Here is a 2,856-nt window from a genome sequence, read left to right on the forward strand (position 1 = left end):
GACAAGATGGAGTTGCTGCAGGTCTTGAAGTGCAGGCTGCAGCACGTCAGTGGCCAGAGCTGCCTCCGTGGATGCCTATGAGCTTTCTTTAGAGGAGATGATGTAAAGATTGGTACACTAGTGGAAGAGGACAAATATGACAACAAATACCATGAGGGCAACAAGCAATTTCTTGGCCATCACTGATGGGCTATATACACCACAGAAAATAACAACAATAACACTTTCTGGGATGTGCATGGAAGCATGGTGCCACCTGAGTGGCATCACTGGCTTCCATTATGACTGATGACCTTCCAACAACCAAGCTCATCACAGACTGAATATTCATTTGGAAGATGCATCATTTCAATGCAAGCGGCACTCCTCAGCAGTACATAACGTACTCCACCAGTAGAAGGAAGGCGAAGGCATGGGTCCCACCTTCTGTACTTTACAAGTGAAGATGGCAAGAACCCCTTGCAGCCTTTGAGATATGGGCTTTTCTCAGAATTGCACTTTGTTTTTTTGGGTTTTTTTCAAAGTTTTATTGATAAACAGATAGCAATGAGACAGTTTCAAATCAAATCGGAAGTACAGTTTCAACAAACAATACACTGCATATATTCTTCTTAGTGGTTAATTGCTGTACGAGATGTGGACTTGTGATCCTATTTACAAACACCATTAGAACAAATCATTCTATTCATTAAGAGAATGCAACTATATATCTATCCTAACCACTTTGAATACACAGATACAAAATGGACATTCATCGGTATACCCCATTTTTTCTAAGTTCCGTTATTGAATATTATAGGTGTGTAAACTCAGCAAAATATTCTAAAAGAGTCCAGTAGCCCATAATAGCATTGGGTCTTCTGTTTAACTGGCAATGTCAGAAATTATTGACCTGAGTCCCCCAGAGCTCAACATAACAGCATGGCTTTATTTCCTATATTTCGTCTTCATACTTTTCTACTGGATGGTTAAGACCAAGGTAAAGCAGGACCTATGCAACAAGAGTTGTAGCTTTTTGGTCTGAGAAGGTCAATGAAATGCCCTCAGGATTTATCCTGAGATCCTGTACCTCAGATTGTAGAACCTTTGTCAGTGCAGCCATGTGGATGAGTCACGGCCATTGCTTGGCCAATGTGCTCTCTGTGAAAGCCTGATAGAGTGTCTTCTCCCCATGTGACTCTCCTTAGGCACACTCTACGTCATTAGTCACTTTCCTCTTTGGCCCCATAACCTTCTTGATCAGAAAATCTGGGTCACTACCGAGGTACTTGACGTTACAGTACAAGTTTTCATATGTCCTGAGTCTTAATTGACCTTAGAAGGTTAGGGCCAAAATTTTGGCTTTCCTTGTAGCCCTCCTTTTTCTCTAATTTTGGTCTGCAAACTTAGGTTGTTAACCATCCAGAAGACAAGCTTATTGTTATTATTACACGATTTAGGCTATCAAGCTTAACCTCACTATCTCACTGCATTTCAAACATCTTAGGCATAATAAGGAACAGGTATTTTCATCAAGTATTGATATGTTGAACTTTAAGTCTCTACATAATATGATAAAAAACATTTAAAAATTAGATTATATTTTAAAAATAGGATAAAGAATTCTATACTTCTCATGTTTGCACATAAGTCCAAAAATCTCACCATATACAACCTTGAAGCAGGACAGTCCCACAATATTCCTTTTCCTGTCTCTTGCTTTCATTCACAACCCCCTTCTTCTTGAACATCCACCTACCCGAGAGACATCTTAGCAGTAACTGGCATGTCATGACAAGCCGCCCATAGAAATGCACTTTGATTGTCTCCACTTAACTTAATTAAAATTTGTTTGATCCCAGTCCTAGCCCAGGTCTGGTGAGTGTGTGGAGAGCTTCCTGCTACCCTGCACCTGCGGGACCAGTCCCAGACCAGGCGCAGCGTGGGCCGGACCCTCTCCCACCCCCTCGGGCCGCCCCCCACCACTCTGCAGCACCTCCCCCACCCCTCCTGCCGAGTAGGAATTTCTGCCGACTTGTAGGAACCCCCAGACCCAGTCCTAGCCCAGGTCCAGTGAGTGTTTGGAGAGCTTCCTGCTACCTTGCGCCGGCAGGACCTGTCCCAGTCCAGGTGCAGAGTGGGCCAGACCCTCTCCCACCCCCTTGAGCCCCCCCACCACTCCGCAGCACCTCCCCACATCGCATACCGAGTAGGAATATTGTGGTGTTCCGGGAACCCCCGGACCCAGTCTTAGCCCAGGTCAAGTGAGTGTGTGGGAGAGCTTCCTCTTCCCCCTACTTCACCTTGCCCCCTCCAGGCACAGCTCAGGCCTGGCATACATGCCTAAGGTTTAACCCTGCAGCTGCAATCCCTGCAGAGAGTGTAGAGAATAGATCCACCCAGCTAGTCCAGGAGCAGAACATCTTGTCAAAGCGGCACAACATATTCACCCTCAAGGGCAGCAGTGGGAGGGAATTGAGCACAGCAGCCAGACCTAAGCCAGACGCAGCTGGATAAGTCCAAACTTTTTGGAGCTGCACCTGAACTTCAGTACGTTCGAAGGTTATAACTACAACAAAGATCTACAACAAAGGGCAAAAGACAGTGCTACACAAAATGATGAGAAGGAACAAAATACAACCTCAGAACCTAAGCCCACCCGTAACAAGTGCAGAGGACACTGACACAGAACAAATTGGAAATCACACAGCTGAAAGCAATGCATCAACAGCTTCTGAAATAAAGAAACAGCTGCAGAAAGATATAGAAGACCTCAGATTGGAAATGAAAAAAGAAATGCCTGAATTAATAACATCTGCACTAAAGAATCAAATGCAGAAACATATGGAAGAAACCCAGTGCCCACCCAGAACAAGT

The 2,856-nt window shown here is 44.6% G+C and overlaps 1 pseudogene; it reads left to right on the top strand.

The window, feature by feature from the left end:
* Positions 1-443, top strand: LOC101585941 (annotated as a pseudogene).
* Positions 444-2,856: the final 2,413 nt, after the last annotated feature.

This window comes from Octodon degus, unplaced genomic scaffold, assembly GCF_000260255.1.
Source record: "Octodon degus isolate 3935 unplaced genomic scaffold, OctDeg1.0 scaffold00187, whole genome shotgun sequence".
NCBI classification, from domain to species: domain Eukaryota; kingdom Metazoa; phylum Chordata; class Mammalia; order Rodentia; family Octodontidae; genus Octodon; species Octodon degus.